The sequence below is a fragment of the Haliotis cracherodii genome, unplaced genomic scaffold, assembly GCF_022045235.1.
Source record: "Haliotis cracherodii isolate W230 unplaced genomic scaffold, xgHalCrac1.p SCAF_2, whole genome shotgun sequence".
NCBI lineage: Eukaryota > Metazoa > Mollusca > Gastropoda > Lepetellida > Haliotidae > Haliotis > Haliotis cracherodii.
Genome location: NW_027266275.1, coordinates 11,592,696 through 11,611,121, shown reverse-complemented (window position 1 = coordinate 11,611,121; position 18,426 = coordinate 11,592,696). Strand labels below are relative to the sequence as shown.

The following is an 18,426-nucleotide window of genomic DNA, read 5'->3' as shown; positions in this document are numbered from 1 at the left end:
TATGTTATCCACCATCGAATAACCTTTCCTGGAACCAGCTTGATTTTCACGAATAACATTATTTTCATGAGACCAATGAGTCTCTAGTTTAATCATTGTCCCCCCTGAGAGGGTATGTAATACCACCTCTTTCAAAGTATATTTATTTGTACCACACTTTTAATCATAGCATATGTGTTGTTTTAATGGTAGCTAACTTTATCGATAATCGCCAAAAGCTGAAGGGATGATGTAAATCCGGCTGGGATCCATGCAGGAAGCAAAAGTACTGTGAGTCCCCATGGACCCTAGCATGGTAATCTCTTCAGTGGCTGGCGATCAATAGGTCATTTTTACCTTGTATTGTTTCGTATGATGTTATATTTTTATTGCTATCTACTAGTTTTAGATAAAATCTGTGATAAATCTAGTTATATTACTGCCCATCCTTGACAGGTTTTTATTCAGTCTAAATAAAGGTATTATAAATGTACTTCTCGTCACGATATGGCTGAAATACTGCCGATGTGACGTTAAATATTAACTCACTCACTCACTCACTCTAGTTAAATTTTTAGTGAACACTTTTCCAATCAGTTGTAATAGAGATATTCCTCGAGTCGGCGCTAGATACCCCGGTATAACGCTACCAGGGGTCTACGACTGGGACTTAGACTGTTGCTTCTGTCTACTATCCTTTTACTTGTAGAGATGTGGAGTCGATGTCTGTCGTGTACAAAATAGGCTATCTTCTCGCAGCGTCTCTTGTCAAGTAATTACCCCGTTACCCCGTCTAATTCTGACAGTGCATCCATTGCCCTCAATGATCTCGCTATTACACTGACAACAATACAGTCACAAATTGCTCAACTCAATCAGAAAAAAGACGATTTCATACAGGTCTATGATGAAAGGTTATGCCATTTTGAAAAAGAAATTGAGTTTCTCAAGTAGAAAGTGTTTGATTTGTAGACCAGGACAGACTATTTATTCAATCACGTCGAAATAAAGTGATTTTTCAAGCATACCCGACAAGAAAGGTGAGACTTGGGTGGAGAGTGAGAAGGCAGTTAGAGATTCTATGGCTTCAACGCTCCATCTTGACTCTGCTGATTCTATCGACATGGAAAGGGCCCACAGGTTACTCTCAAAGACATTGCCAACAAACAGGCCCATAATAGTGAGATTTCTTTTTATAAGGTTAAATCCGAGCTTTTCAAAGCAGGGAAAGAGTGAATAATGACCTTAGAGCATCTGATGACTTTAAGCAGTGAGTTCGAAATGTGCGATCGAAATTGTTTGCCTTTATGAAGCAGGCCAGAGACGTTGGTAAACTGCCTATCTGAGTTGTTATAAGCTGTTGATCGAGGGATCTGTGTCTGTTTTGGATCAGGAACAGGAGGGCCTCTGTAAAGTGTGCCAAAGACGTCACTGGGTTTCACGCAGACAGCCTATCGCAGAAACAGCTTCAGCAAGGAGTGCTTATACCCAGTCTGAGGGAGACTAGTGGTGTGGCAATGGCTACATTCATACTCAGAGTAACACTGGTAAACATCACCATGATAGAAAAAATGTTTGTTTTACATTCCTAGGTCACAGTTTTGTTGGTACTTTTGTCAATAATGTGATAGTTGCAGTAGTAACAGATAGAGTACTTGACATAACTGCCAAGTCTCAGAACGCAGAGTATCTATCTGAACCCAATGTTTCAGCCAGGAATGGTCAAGCCGACGATGTGGACATCACAACTGGAACATGTTCATGGCATGAGATCAAAAGCTAAAAGTTCTAAAACTAAAACGTTTGATGAAATGTGTCTCTTGGAAACTGTGACTGATGATGCTATATCTATGTGGAAGATCAATTTCAACATTTTCACATTAAGGCTAAGCGATCTGTTAACCGTGTTCGGTTCTCATGTGGCATTTCTGTTTGTATTAAAAATCATTTGTCACAATATTTTGAACGAGTTTACTCCTTTTGGGACGACTTGGAGCCTTACTTAAATTGTGTCAGTTACTTGGGGTTCATCGTTAATGGCATGACAAACACAGATAGTCCAGTTAATCTTACTTTCATTTCTCACACAGGAAGTAGAACTGTAGATTATTCTATTGTTTCGTCGAGTTTATTTGAATCTATTACAGATATGTCAGTGGTTGAACGAACCGACTCAGATCACTTGCCGATTCAAAGATCTTACTCCTTGTTCTTTTCAACAAAATAATAATGTCAACACGGCATCTGCCTGTACCAAAATATAGACTTCCTCCTGAGCAAGTTGTTCCCTACCATCTCCATCTCGGTAATACGTTAAGTGGAGAAATGTTTAATGAGCTTGCAGTCATTTTGAAGGATACTCTTAACGCAGCAGTTACTAAGCTCACTAATATTGTGATATGTTGTGCTACAAGTGCTGGCGCTGTTTGTTCTTGATCCAGTTAGTATCGTGTATCCCGGCCAGCCTGCTTTGACAGCGAGTGTCAGAATATGAAATCTAGGAAGCATTTATGTCTCGTCAACTTCAGAAATCATAAGTGTGATTTGAAAGATATGTGAACGTAAGAAAAAACTGTATGACATTAGCTTGAGTGAAGAAATTAAGTTATCAGCGCATTATGGAGATTGCAAAACGTTTTTGAAAATACTAAAGAAGTCGTTACATAAAACATCACCAGACAGTTCTATAACTCCTAATGTACATGGCTTCCCTATTTTCAGGATTTATTGAATCCAATGTGCATGACGGAAAAACAGAATTTGATCTATTAATATCTGGGTTTTTTAGATACTCATATGTGTGACGAATGTACCGATCTTCCATTCACTGAAGAATTGTTTTCTGGTGAGATCACAGAACAAGAAATGAGGGAATTACTAAAAAGCCTTACAAATGGTAGAGCGAGAGGTGTTGATGGAGTCCCACCAGAATTTTACAAAATATTAGGATACTTTTTAATACCATATTCGTTGCTTTTATTCAATAAATCCGATGCATGGGATATTGGAATGATAGTGTCTTTATACAAATCAGGAAATGTCAGTCAACCAAACAATTACAGAGGAGTATCTGTTTTGAATGTCATGGAAAATTTGTTTGCATTTATTGGTGAATAACGACTTAGCATTTGGCTTGAAGTAAATGATATGGTATCTGAAGCTCTCAGGGTTTCGCTCTGACTATTCTGCAGTTGACAATATCTTGGTTCTACAGTCACTTTGCTCCAAATATTTATATAAAGCTAGAGGTCGTTTCTATTGCGCCTTTGTTGATTTACGCAAAACTTTTGATTACCTTGATAGAAAAAAAACCTGCTGTACCTATTGATCTCTAAAGGATGTCATGGGAAACTGTCAATAGTTCTTAAGAATATGTATGCCTCAGTCAAAGCATGTATTAAAACTGACTCGGGTACAACTCAGTCTAATTCATCTCTTTTATAAACGAACTTGTTTCTGAAATGTACAAAGAATGTCATCATGGTGCGTTTGTGAAACAAGACATTATAGATATTAGGCCAGAAATTATATTATTTAGAAATGGTGAAATGGTATCGAAGCATGAAAATGGGACATATGATGACATACTTGCAATTTGTAAATGTTTAAGTATTAGTACTATTAATGTCCTCAAGCCTAAATTGGTCCAAGGCTTCTAAGAGATTAGTGCTTCGGGCATCTAAGGCAATGTTTCCTGTTTATATATTATACAAGGAAAACAAATATATCTCATTTTCCACAGCAGATTCGATATTTGAAGGTAAAGTTTTCCCCTTTTTATTATACGGTTCGGAAGTATGGGGCATTAAATATTTTGAATCCAATGAGAAAGTTCGCACTTTGTATTTTCAGCATTTATTATGCATTGGTAAATATGCTTCAAATAAGGCAGTACTTGGTGAAACTGGTCGCTGCAGTATATATGTTAATAGCCAGTTGCGTGTTGTTAAATATTGGATAAAATAATTAAAAATGGAAGCTCAAAGGTACCCATTTCAATGTTACAAAGGAACTAGATGGTGAAGGGAAAAGGAATTTGGTTCTGATGTAAGAAGCATTTTACTTAATACGGGATTGTCCTTAGTATGGATCTTACAAGACACTGGTAATGAAAAACTATTTTGACATACATTTAAGCAAAGAGTATTAGGTATATTTCAGCAAAACTGGCACCAACAACTATAAAACGTTGATATTAATGTTTCTATCTAATTTAGATATTACACAGAAAGACAATCAATTAATGATCAATTTGTTGAATTCGACCAAAGAAGATGTAATCAAATCTTTGGCAATGTATTTAAAACATACATTTATACTCAGGTGAATATATAGAGAATCTCACCCGAGTGTCTTTTGATATCAAATATATAAACACGAGTTGATAAAAGTGGAAAAATTCCGAGGCTTGCCGAGGATTTTGCCACTTTTATCAACGACAGGTTTGCCTTTTATAGACAGGTTTGCCTTTGTGAACGATGATGACATCGATAACTGCCAATGAAAAGGAAAACACAATGAAAAAGACTAAATTTGACAAGTTGACATGACAAATTTATACTGGTAAGAAAAACACGAAAAATAAGACTACTCACACTTTCAATGATGGCATAAGAATAAAAACAAATTCCTTTTGCAACAACAGTTAGACTTTCCGAAAGACATTATAAACATACGCCATTTCGTAGAATTTAAGTTTGTAAGATTGTGTGAAGAAATAAGAACGCGACACTTTTTTATACAATGTAGACTAGATCTATACGTTTTTGTAACCTCGACGTCAGCACAGTAAGGCGCTGAGCGGTATGCAGGCTGACTGACGTCCGGGCACCATAAGACTATGAGTGTTAATGACACAGGAAAGGTGCAACTAAACATTATTCTTTGCAAATTTATCATTTCGGCATGCACATCAGACGGTTCAGAATTCGAAATGCCTACTTTGAAGGAGATCAAGGGTAGCACCGAGTGCTACCTTAGCGACAAGATTACCAACATCTGGTTGCGAAATCGATGCACTTCGCTGAACTCAAATAGGTTTTGAAATCAAAACAAAAATAATTAAAAATACAAGGAAAAGAAAACTTACCCCAGCGAGGTGATCCTGTGTCCGACATTGAACTAAATGAACTCCGTGAATGCGGACAGCCTGTCACCAAGTCTCCAGATACAGTGTTAGTCTATCAACAGGTATTCGACCATTATGAATCACATCAAAATATCAACAAACTCCCGTCATCTGACTGTGTCCACTCCACAAGCGCGTTAGACAAGTCCTCCTAAAATCCCACATGCACATGTTTCCCATCAGTCACACTTGTTGTCCGGATTAAACTGTAACGCCGGTTCTCTTGTCATTCCTGGTTTCGGCTGTCTCATATCTGGGTCAAGTCGGGTCATTCGTTCCGACACTGACAGCAATCGTATTTTTCAAAGTTTACCTACTTGTCGTAACTTTTCTCAATCAAACATGACTTGTTGATATGTTGTTGATACAGGCTTTTGCATTTTTACCGAATGACACATGAAAAAATTGACAGGTTTTCCATGTTTCCTCTTCTCAATGTGAAATTCATGTCCATGGTGATGCACGACGGCTATTGTCTTGTCAATGAGAGGTCTTGATTAAAAAGCCTGTGAACCTTATTTGAAAATTGTCTTCTTTTATCAATGCTAGATAGTGTGATCTTTCAAGTTTTGTTAACACAACTATATTTTTACGCATAGCAAGACGTTGATTGAGTAATGCGGTTGGAGTGAGTGGACAGTGTTTTTTCACACGCGGATTGATACAAAACAGCTGATTCTTGATCGGCGACAGTTGATTGTTTTTTTCCTGAAACATGATTTGTATATGAATATGGGTAATAAATAGAATAACCCACTCTGTACGAGTGATTACGGAAAATATGTCACTCATGAAATCAATGTTTTAAGTTCCTCGCTAAAGCTCGGAACTTAAAACATCAATTTCACTCCTGACATATTTTCCGTAATCACTCGTACCTCGTGGGTTATTCTATAATTAAGTTTAAGATCACGTTGATTTTTATGCATCTGTTAAAACTGAACTGTACTATGGGACACATGGCCTTGCACACTAAATAACTGTCTGTCCGATTCCTCGGCAGTTGTTGGGATCAGATAAAGTGCCTTGTTTATTTAGAGGGCATATGATTGCCTTGCAACAATCAATCGGGAAATTCCCAGTCTTGATTATTTCATTAAACAATTTCATTAATATAGGAGATATTTGAATTGAAAATGTTTAAGTAATTCTATCGCAACCTTCAGCTTTATGACATTTAAGATAACGGATTGTCTCTGTAATTTCCAAAAGGGTTAAGTCTCTATTAAGTTGATCAGGTAGTCCTTCATTACATTTACTACAGCGTGCATCATGCTTATGTTGATTATCTTTATCTATAACAATCGAGGTGGTTTGACCTGTATTCAGCAACTGTTTGCAGTAACTATGTCATTCAGTGCCAACTGTAGAAGACGAGTTGGTCTTTTAAAATGATTTAATAGATTTCCACAGCTCATCAGGGTTGTCACGAATACTATAAAGTTTATCTCTGATTCCTTGCCGGAAATACGATTAACTATCATGACACACTGATTTAAATAGTCTCTTCTTTTGTTTATAACGTCAGTCAATCGTCAGTTAATCTAAATCTGTCCACCCCCGATACTTTTTTACGCTTGGCTGTCTCAAACTGCATGTTCCACCACGCGGGCTGTCGAGCGGGTATAGTGAGTGAGTGAGTGAGTGAGTGAGTTGGGTTTAACGCCGCTTTTAACAGTATTCCAGTTATATCACGGCGTGTCAGCTTAATGTGGGAGGAAAGCCCGAAGTGATGCAGGTCTCAGACGTTTACCACTTCGGTGAAACCCACGAGCACGGGTATGGTGCTGACAAACCTAGAAACATAATCTGGGCGAACCGGGATTCGAACCCACAATCATAGGTTTCTGGCGTGCCCAAGGGACGCAACTCTGCACAGCGAATCGCTGCGCCTTAGACGACTGGGCCACCCGTGCCCCCTGAGCGGGTATAGAGTCACATGACCCATGTTTGCTCATTGAAGCTGCTGCCCGCTCGAAAAGATTTGATATTTTATTGACGGCGCTATCAATATCCTTATATATTTCAGCAATAATATCCTCAATCAGTGATTTTAAAATATCATCAGTCATTATTTTATAAAGATGTTTGACAGCTACAAGTATCTCTCTAAACGTCCTTAAGCTTAGTGTCACTATTCAATTCACAAAAATGCCAACCTTATGTCCAGAACATCTGCCATTTAGAAAATGAACACAATGTATACAGCAAATTTCAAGCAGCTTTCTAACAAAGTTATTTTTACTCTTTATCTCTGTTTTCCGGGGTAGTGAAAAAACATCGCTGTCATACCAATCACTAGCAGGTGGATATTCTGCATTGTCATCAATAATGTAGTCTTCTTCAACACCTGTTCTACAACTAAAATCTCCGATAAACAGTAATTCTGCATCATATGTATTATTCATTTCATAAAGTGTTTCTTCAAGAATATCGAGACTGTCTTTATCCGTTCCCTCATAGTAGGTTGAGTTTTAAGGAGAAATCCAACAATTACATCTGTTTCCATATTGAAGTAGTTTCCATTTAAACGAATGTAAACAGCATCCTGGACACATGTATCTACACTTCTCTTGACACAATGGTATATAGACTGGTGAAATAAACACACCTGTTCCCCTATGTGTACCTTTACTTTAACGGTATGGAAACACCGTATAGGAGGGCAGGAAGTCACAGAGTTCTGTATGTGAGTAGCACCATGTCACTAACAAACTGACAATCATGTGTTGTGAGAAAACATGGTTAATGTAACTGTAATGTGAATGCTGTTCTAATGACTAACAATTCGAAGAGAGAATATTGAGATTGTTTATGCAGGAATGAGTAGACTTTGTATCAGTCAAACCTTGGCCACACCATATGGGTTCCTCTGTTCCAATATTTCTGTCAAAGAGTTCATTGTCAATCAACTTGTCAAAGCGGAGACAGGCTTCCTGCTGTCGTTCCTGGCATCAAGCATATGTGGGATAAGTTTCCTCCTCTTTTGTCTCACTGTGAAGCTGGAGTCCTCACTCATCTTGAATGCGTCAGCTTGCTCCTGGCACTGAAGCGAATGTCTGACTTGGTCTTATTATTGGTAAGCTTAACCTCTGTTGGTCGACATACCCCCAGACTTCTTCCTATGCACTCTGTGGGACTCTGTCTATCACAGCTTGACTCTCATCCTGTGTATTTTCCATTTACAGTTTGTCTTTCATAATATTATAACCTGTTCTTCACCATCTGCCCAGGTTTCTTTCTCGTCACCAGTCTTTTCTGGGATTCCACATACAACACTATTATCTCTCCTAGACCGTTTTTCTAGCTCAGTTGAAGTCACATTGATGCATATGGACATTAGTGAAAGGCATGCACATACTTATTAAAGGCAGTCTGTCTCTTTTTATTGGACAATGTCTGTCATCTCACACTACATGTAATATTTCGATAATAATTTCATGTTCACAGTAAGTAACTAACGTAAACCACAAAAGTGATGATGCACGGGCTGAGTTCCTTTTGAAAGGATAAAATGGGTTTATTTTGCATAAGATGTAGAAAAAATATATTTTTGCCTCAGGGTTCACGGAAAATATATTACTTCACCAACAACAATGCCAAAAATATAATATATTATATATGTATTCAGGTGACCTAAGCCTCAGCGTTGTTTCTAGATGCGCATGTAGTCTATATTGTGCATTGACTAAAGAGAAAATGGTGATGTTACCACTGCATCCGGGTCCTTTACTCTTGCAACAAAGTTCAACCTGGCATGGGCGTTGTATTCACTCATTTCATCAGGACAGTGTAACGTACAAAGGATACATTTGAATAAGATAATACCAAATATTATATGATTTAAGTATTTTTTAGTGCTAGTGGCACAAATTTATTGTAAAGAAACCGCCTCCGTAGGTTTGTGCTAGAGCGTACGACTGGAGAGCGGAAGGTACGGGCCAGGGTTAGATCCCCGGTCGCGTCATACCAAAAAACGTTTAAATATGACACCTGTTGTTACCCTGTCTGGTGCTCGGCATTAAGGGGCCAAAACAAGGACTGCTCCGCACAGAGTCAGAATACTGTGTCTGAGTTGGGTATTCATTTTAAAATGCGGCATGGTATCTCAGTGAGCTAGCAGTATAAATTCAGCACTAGTCCGGACTAGTACAAACAATAAAAGCAATAATCTTGAACGCATCGATAAACTTCATTTCACCTCACCTCACTTTATGCAAAGAGCGTGTTATTAATATTCAAACCTATCATAGTTTTCCTCACTAACAATGAAGATTGTGATGAGGAAGTTAATAATAATTCATAACCCCACACCAGATGCTTTTAACTTCCTTAATTTCTTCGACATTTCAAAACTAAAGCTAAGGATATAGAGCACAGGCACAAAAACAACAGGGTAAGTTTAATGATACATGCATTTGAGTTCGCTTGAGGAGTAATAAACAACGTGATTAGTATGCTTGCAGTTTGTTTAAAATAATGTATGCTCTGATACCAGTGTCGCAAAATGTCTCCTTGTTGTGTGTTATAGGGTCCCAAATTGAGAGACAACCCCTTTGTAGTTTTATTGCTTGCGTATATTTAATGTTAAACTTTGATTATGATGCCATTTGTGCCGACAACGGCAAACGTTTTGAGCAATCAGGATTTGTTAAAGTTTTGTGCCGAACATATCGCAGCAACAGTTGTGTGTGTATTTCGGAACTGTGCCTGTAACTCACAGCATTACAGTGTCAAGTTTTCGAACTAGAGATTAAGTCATTTAAAGCAATCGATTGATGGTGTTCTTGGATATATACCTTTCCAGCGCGAGGTAGGCATGCTAGATTGGTATTTGAACTATTACAGTACATCTGTAAGATGGGTATAGCTGAAAATTCATTTATTTCACACAAACCTTTCAGTATTTGAATGGTATCAACTCTAAATGTCCTACAAATATATTCACAATATCAGTTAGCTTAATAGGTTTCTTGCTCAGAGACATCGGAAATAATTTTAAACGTTAATGCTATGATGAACGACGTTGACATAACTGAAATACTGTTCAAAGCGATGTTAAACCTATCTCTCTTACCCACTTATGCCATAATGACAACGACTTTGGACCCGTTCCACATAGTGACCTCTGCGCTGAGGTTTTGTAAATCATTGTATGGGCGTTGTGGTTGAGGTAGCTTTGTGGAACGGGACCCATGGCACTGTTTTTAGAATGAAGACGCTCGGAATGATTTCGAGCAGTTGGTGTTATTTTTCATGTTGTTTATATCTTTTTTTCTCCTTTTGACGTAGAAAACATCTCTCGCCGAGGATGAGGGTGCAGTTCCATAATGGACTGTGGACACTCATGCTTCTTGTCAGTATTGCTGTGGTTAATGTGGTTTTCAATCAACAGCTATGTCCACCATGCAAGTGCTTTGATAGCAACGGAAGTTTTATTGCAAACTGCAGCCACAAAAGTCTGGATCGAGTACCATCTTCCCTCCCGAATTATACCAAAGAGTTGTTATTCAGTGGAAACAATGTGACCAAACTCAGCAATGATTCCTTCGTGATAATACCTCTACTGACACGTTTAGACTTGTCAAACAACAATGTAAGCCTCATCGAAACGGCAGCTTTTGCTAACATGTCAAACCTACGCTATCTGTCATTACAAGGAAACAACTTAGCATACAACAATCTTTCCTCCTCCATATTTCAAAACTTGCAAAACCTGACTGTCCTCTACCTAAACAACAACATTGACACAGATGACGCTACAGTGGAATACCCAAGTGATGCAATTCAAAGACTGTAATCTCTTACGACTTTGTATGTTGATGGTCTAAAAGATAAAATATTTGCCTCAGGGTTTTCGAAACTAAAAAATCTAATTAACCTGACAATCGAAAGTAGCAACAAAAAATGTGACATGTATAATATAACTCTACACACGTTTAAATACTTACCCTATCTTGAACATGTAAAGATTATTCAGTGTAATCTTCACTTTATTGCACAGGGATCCTTTCGTCATCAACATCATCTTAAAACGTTGAACTTGTCTCAAAATAATGAGCTTACATTCAAAGGCGTTACAAATGCTACACATGGAATAGCATCATCACTTGAAGGGTTATTCATAGATGAAATAGTACATCCATATGCGATTTGCGTTATCATTACAAAGCAATTTTGTAAAAACCTTAACCGCACCAGCCTGACTGAATTACATGCCAATATGAACAGAGTAACCGTATTTCAGACAGGGGCACTTAGATTCCTTCCAAAATCACTGAAAAAGGTGTATTTAAAGGGGAACAGATTTGAATATGATGCTTACGTTAGGGATATTTCATCTTTAGTGGGATTAGAAGTGGTGGATTTAGGAGGTTATGCCAATAAGAAACTGCCGTTTCAGTCTCTGGCCGATTTCAAACAAACTTCAACTTGCACTGACTGTAATGTTGTAAGTGAACGCCTAAGTTCCACCTCCTTGGACGATGAACATTCATCCTATCTTTACAACAAACACTCTCCAGTTACAATTCATGTACCTCCAAACCTACGGAATGTGTCTTTTTCAGTCTCACAATTATACTTTCATATCAGAAGGTTTGCAGTTACTGAGAACAACATTACATATATTGATATGTCACGGAACCTTTTTACAAAATGGATTGGACATATTGATGGACTTGAAAAACTTGAACACCTAGACCTTGCATATAATATTGCAAATTATGCCACTTCGAACTTTTTCAGTTCTTTTCAGAACCTTAAACGTTTGAACATTTCCCACAATCTGCTCGGCACCGTTTTAGGTAATATCTCTGGAGGGGATATGTTCAAATCACTGAGCCAGCTTCAGACCTTGGACCTATCAGCAAACTACATAAATAACTACTCATCCATTCTTTTTTCGAACCTGTCATCGCTGCAAAAGCTAATCATCTCTAGGAATAGGATATATGCCTTACGATTTGATATAAGTCACATGAAAAACTTAACACTTTTACAATGTTCCGGGAACGAATTACATGGGTTAACGGGGGACTTTACAACTAGCCTTGACAAACTTTCGGATCATCATAAAATGACAGTAGACCTATCACAAAACCCTATCCAATGCACATGCATCAACCTTCCATTTCTCTCATGGATGGTAACAGCTAAAGCTAAAGGCAGAATTTCGTTTGGAAATCTTTCAGAGTATGACTGCTTATATGATAATGTGAAAAGCGTGATTCTTAATGACCTGGAGAAGATTGTGGCAGATCTAAACGTCTCCTGTCAATCTTTTCCTTATCATTTCGGATTTTTTGTCGGAATTTCGTTAGTCGTCCTTGTTACACTTAGTTTGCTGATTTGTTCACTACTGTATCGATTCCGTTGGAAGCTGAAATATTTGTACTATGCAGCACGACATAGATACCGCACAACACATCCATCCAATCACACGTTTGTGTTCGATGCCTTCGTTTCCTTCGCAGAAGAAGACCGTGATTTTGTTGTCAATGAGCTCCTGGTGAAGCTAGAGGATGAGTCAGACATGATGCTGAACTTCCATCAGAGGGACTTCACCCCTGGCCGTCCTATAGCTCACAACATCATCGAAGCTGTCAAAACCAGCAAACGAACACTGGTTATCTTGTCAAGAGAGTTCTTAAAGAGCCACTGGTGTGTCCATGAGCTTCAGATGGCTCACATGGAGAGTGTGTCTACAGGTAGGGATGTGTTGCTGATTGTGATGATGGAGCACATTCCGACCAACAAAATTCCAGTGGAAATATTGTATCATATACAATCGGATTCTTATTTAGAATATCCATTGGAAGGGGAGAAACTTATGTTCTGGAGAAATCTCATTGGCTGTCTCAGGGACTAAAAAACCTGTTACAACGCCTTACCTTTGAAATAATCACAAATATACAAGCATGTATATATGACAAGCTATATAACCAATCAACAGATTACAATGATACATTACAACTCAATTAATCATGGGCTACATGTTAAACAACGAGTTGTTTAACATTCGGCGAATCTGTTTGATTGTACGTGAAATGTAAACAATGCATTTGTATTCTTCTTTTGACAAGCATCACTGCCTTATATAAAAACATTCAATAATCATAATAGGTTTTAACCAATCGCTGTTGTTTTGTATCTTCTAAGCTATCAAGTGCTTCCTTTCTTAAAGATGGAATATATGCGCCATTATATCTGATGATAACAATTATCTAACATTACTTTTGTCTCACAATATTCTTTTTTGCCAAAGAGTAATATGGCATCATTTAAACGCATGCATAACATCTTTAATTATCCACCCCATTGTTACAATATCAATCTGTTATACTGGATTTAATTGTTTGGATCTTTATTTCAATCATATTTGTTGAATTTTCCTCATCAATATAAGCCTGGATCAATAATATTTCCATTTTGCTAGCAGTATATTGTTTACCTTTTGTTGCTATTGTGAATATGTTTACGTTGCTTAAGACTTTCCGATTACTATATTGTCCTGTTACGTGTAAAAGTATTCTTTTGCTATGTTCTGTCAATAAAATGATGCACCTCATGTTTGTGTCTATTATTGGGAGTCGAAGTGCTGGAAAAACAGTTATTGATGGAAGTTGTAAACATGTTCTTTTACGTAACACTTGGTGAAATCCATCTGAATATGCAACACGACTGTAAATCCATAGACATTTACATAACATGTTAATTATAATGAGGAAGTTATTACCAATCATATTGTCAACACCGAAACATTTACTGATATGAAACAGTGTAGTGAAGCTGATATCTGTAGTTAGTTTGAATCTGTCCGGTGAATACTTCCTCGTTGTTGTCGGCAATCATGCACAGATGTAGCACGTCTGATATAAAGAGGAACATGTACGTGACATTGAACGTTGATTTCATCATCCTTGCAATAAATTCAAGGCTCTTGCTCACAATGTATTGAACTTGGGACGTTTATTGAATAGGGCCATTTTTTCTAGTACCGTAAGACACAACGAATAAGGGTGATGTACTACAGGAATATTGTGAAAAAAGAAGTTGCTTCAGAATATATCTTTCATTCATGTGGGTATATCAAGCTTAAAAGCGGTGTCAATGCATATTACGTCTTCATATATGAATATATGAGGAAAACGTCCATAGGTCAGAAACTAATACTGAAATCCAACAAGGGGTGTCCTTGTTTGTCACCAGTTCCTCAACTAATAATGGGTAGTGGTCGGACCATATCACATCATTGTATCCGATTATCTTTGAGTTCTGTCACTGTTAACGTTACAAGTCGCGTCAATGACAAATTATGACAATGCATGCATGTTTGATCGTTTGTCAGTTCTCGTCGCAGCCAGGAAGATACCACACTGGCTTTTAACTAACCGAGTCTGCTCAATGCTCAGGATATGACGACACACAAGCATCTGAGTCAGAGTGTGTGACCAATCGATCACAGTTGGATCTTACGAAAGGGATAAGGTACAGATTGACGTATTCTGAATTGGAATCGCAACAGCGTAGTTATAGAAAGCACCACAAAATGTGTACAAATGTGAAACAAATGAGTGAGTCTATGCGGATATTGATTGTGAATACAAGTGAATACAGTTCAAATACCAATCTGCACTGGGCACCAATCCCATCATTAAGGCACGGTTACATGAATCCCAAGTTACATGAATCATCTGTCATTTGCGAACTACTTGTCGAAAGTAAATTAAAAGGACACTGAAAGAACCAAGCTCTTAAGAACTATTTCTTTTTACATCACATATCTATAAGAAATATTTTTGAAAGTGGGACCGTAGTTTCCCGAACCTATTGGGATCGCCATATACGGATATTCGAGATAGTAGTTCTGTCAAGCAGTCCATCCCACGCTGACATTATTATAGACCCACAGCAATACGATTGCATACACGAGAAATACGACGACGAATTGAATGATCAATACATTTTATGAGAAAATAATGTACCGTGTACACGTGTTACATGTTGGGTTGACAGCACGAGGTGTACTATAGTAGAAATAGCAGCAATATGTGGCATTACTCAACAACAGCTGAGTGAGTGGCACGTGGTCTAAATATTTACCAAATTTTTAATTATTTTTTTCCCCGAAAAGAGTCAGTGACCGATGTTGGTTTGCACTTAATACCTCTGGTTTCTGTGGATGAAATTAAGTTGGACAACGTTAGAGAAGCTAATCAACATAGCATTATAAATGTCGTACGCCACAGACCTTCTTAACATAACTTCTATCATTGAATCTATGCAGACACAACACAATCCGTTTTGCCAGGTCAACAGCAATATAACAAATAACAGGTTCATTTGCTGGGACATCAGGAATACCTCACTGAATTAAGTTTCAGTACTAGGCAATGGGACAGCTTTGGGATATCTTGTGGCAAAGTCTATAATGGTAAGTATGTACGTACTGCCTTTAATTTTCACTTGAAACATAAGTCCTAATATATCTGCAGCCACTCTGCGGAATGGTATTTCAATCAGTGGAACAACTCCAAGTGGGACTTTATAACTCCTTCCCTTTTGGACAGTTCGCCGACACACATCACACGTTGATATATACCGCTGAACATCTCCTTGCATCCCTGGCCAAAAGAATTTAGATCGAATTCTGTCCAAGCTCTTCTTTATTCCTAATTATAAGTGACAGATAAGGCAGAGTCATGTACTAGTTTAAGCACCTTATCTCGATGCATCTTTGGAACAATCAACTGAGTGAACAAACAACTTTTTTCCCTCTTTAGGAGAACTACAATGCCTATACAAGAGACCAGCTTGTTTAACAAATTCAAAAGTGTTTCGACTGCTATGAATGTAACATTTCTTCCTAATGTGTGAGAGTAGGGTCTCGATCCTGCTGCTCAGAGATACTTGCCGGAGTAATGCCATCTAGACCTATATCAACAATTTTCAATGGTGAAGTGGTCTTCCCCTTCTTAGCGTTTTGAGAGCGAGAAAAACCCATGATTCCTTGGGATCATCTGGCTGTCTGTCTCCAGGAATATTGTCCAACACTAAGTTATACAATGCAGTGTCCATGATCAAAGCTTCAACCCGAACCCACGTAATATGGTGTGTCTACTTCAATTAATGTAGTTGTAACATCACGCACAGTTACATAAAAAATAATGCACTTTTTACTGACCTGCATAAATGATGACGAATCAGCCACCGACTTCTTCGCAACTACCGTACTGCATCCAGTGTCTCATAAAACTGACAAAATACATCTACCAACTAAACCAGTCTTAACCGGCATATTTCAAAATACAACGGCTACACAAACTAAACTCACAATTGGTAGACTCTCCCTTCAGCCGCCTCACCCCAAAACACTACCTTCTCTACAGGTGACTTATCCCTTGCTTGGATAAACTCAACATCATATGCAACTATCAGATGCCCTGATCTACACTTGGTCTGCATATCCACGCAGGCCCCAACTGAACTGGATTCAGTTACTTCCAGACCGCCGTCATATAGCTGGAATATTGCTGAGTGCGGCGTAAAACAACAAACCAACCAACTTCCTTGATTGCTCCTACTTTCTGTTTCCTCGCGATGGTTTCTTTTTTATACTGTTTCCTGACAGGACAATCTCGAAATAAGTGATCAGATGTGTTACATATGTAGCAACTACGCCTGATAGACGCCCCTGAATACACACTTGAGCTTGAATCCTTCTGAAGAACTTTACCACAAGTGACCCAGACCTTGATGTGCATCTGCATACTGATCAGCCACATTAGCCTTTTCCGCTGCATTTTCTAACTTCCTTTCCTTTAGAAACACGCACAGTGGTCTGCCACATGTCATAAGGAACTGTTCCCTCAGCAACAAATCGCATAGGCCTTCATACATTCTCCCAGTATCACTCAATTCAACCCACCTTCTCAAGTAGCTCCGTAACCTGGTAACGAACTGTAAACATGATTCATTAACTTCAAATTTCTAAACTTCACCCTAAAACCCTCACCATTAAGACGAAATCTTTTCAAAAGTGCCTGCTTCAAAGCCTGATAATCATATGCTGCATCAAACTCCAATCTAGAATATACTTCTAATTAAAAGCTTTTCCTGTCAACAAAACACAGAGGATATTAGCCCACTCTTCTTCCAGCTACTAATTACAGGTAGCATATCTTTCAAATCTATTCAGATAAGATCCATATTGTCCCTTTTTTCATCAAATGGGGCGAGGTTTGGTTTTGACTGCGTAAGGGAATGTGGCTATCTCTGTCCTGATTAGTTTCTAACTCTTTCATTTGTCTCTCATGAGCTCTACACTTAGCTTTCTTTCCAAACTGTCTCTTTCAATCAGCAATTTCTCTTTTTCTTATTCTATTGCTGACTCCCGTTCATGCTCATGTTGAAACCTCTCCTTTCCAGCTAATATAATCTTATGTTCCTTTCCACAAATAAGGACAAGTCAGTCCCTGTAAATCCAATCTTCTCATCCATTTTTCATTGCTTTGTAGACATATTTGTGACTAAAGAATTTCCCCTTCCAAATGCAATAAAATGGCTGTAAGTCTTACTTTATCAAAATGTTTTTAATTTTTATGATCCCGGACGAGTCCCCAAAATGTCACATATCAAAAGCAGAACTAAGGATATACAGAATAGCTGCATATACATTATTACAAACGAAAAAGAAAATACTTTAGGTTAATAACATTTATTACAGTCGGCAATATCTTACATCAGGTTTAATGGTATTATATTACCAAAGTTTTACACAGACAAGCAGTATAGTCAATGCAGAGACTGTTCTTACAGTGTCCAAATATGAATATAACATTCCACACTAAATTAGAATTCCATCATAGCATTCAAATGTCCTTTTTACACATGTTCAGGTGTCCCATTTCAAGGTCCGTGTTGAATGTTGAATGAATGTTAGGGACCGCAAGTAGGAGCAATCACACTAAGGCCTGAAATCATGAAAATGACTAACTACCAGGTGACAACTATCATGTATTACAATACAAGAAGTCAAGAACATTGAAAAGAATATATATAATAGGCTACATTTCCATGTTGGGCAATTTTTTTGGCAAAGCAAACCTTATTTACAATTAAACACGTGCACGAGGTAACCATACCACATATTTATCCTCAAAATAAAACAATATTACAGTCACAAAAGCCTTTCTCCTAGCCAGGATCCACGACAGTGAAAGTTCAACTGTGTCTTAATACTTCTATGACATGGCTTTATTTAATCAAGTCAGAGACAAAACGCATGTTTTCCACATGTCAAAATTGTGCGTTTGGGC

The 18,426-nt window shown here is 38.0% G+C and overlaps 1 pseudogene; it reads left to right on the top strand.

The window, feature by feature from the left end:
- The first annotated feature begins 9,885 nt into the window (after window positions 1-9,885).
- On the top strand, window positions 9,886-13,037 carry LOC139467440 (toll-like receptor 4; annotated as a pseudogene).
- The last annotated feature ends 5,389 nt before the right edge of the window (window positions 13,038-18,426 follow it).